Source organism: Galeopterus variegatus, unplaced genomic scaffold (genome assembly GCF_000696425.1).
Source record: "Galeopterus variegatus unplaced genomic scaffold, G_variegatus-3.0.2 Scaffold1354, whole genome shotgun sequence".
Lineage (NCBI taxonomy): Eukaryota > Metazoa > Chordata > Mammalia > Dermoptera > Cynocephalidae > Galeopterus > Galeopterus variegatus.
The window spans coordinates 232,016-232,714 of record NW_007727465.1 but is presented as its reverse complement, the minus strand read 5'-3'; positions in this window follow the sequence as shown (position 1 = coordinate 232,714).

The following is a 699-nucleotide window of genomic DNA, read 5'->3' as shown; positions in this document are numbered from 1 at the left end:
TTGCAGATGACATGATCCCATATATGGAACATCATAAAGCCTCTCCAAAAACACTGTTGGAGTTGATAAATGATTTCAGCAAAGTTGCAGGATACAAAGTCAACACAAAAAAATCAGTAGCATTTCTATTCTCCAATAGTGAACATGCAGAAAGAGAAATCAAGAAGGCATGCCCGTTTACAATAGTCACCAAAAAAATAAAATACATAGGAATTGAGTTAACCGAGGATGTGAAAAATCTCTATAATGAGAACTACAAACCACTGCTGAGAGAAATTAAAGAGGACACAAGAAGATGGAAAGATATCCCATGCTCTTGCATTGGAAGAACCAACATTGTGAAAATGTCCATACTACCTAAACTTATCAACAAATTCAATGCAATCCCCATCAAAATTCCAATGATATTTTTCTCAGAAATGGAAAAAAACTGTCCTAACATTTATATGGAATAACAAAAGATCATGAATAGCCAAAGCAATTCTGAGCAAATAAAATAAAACTGGAGGCATAACACTACGTGACTTTAAACTATCCTGCAAAGCTATAATAACCAAAGCAGCATGGTACTGGCATAGAAACAGACACATGGATCAATGGAATAGAAGAGAGAATCCAGAAATCAGCCTACAGGCATTTGATCTTTGACAAAGGCACCAAGTCTATGCACTGGGGAAGAGACTGCCTCTTCAGCAAATG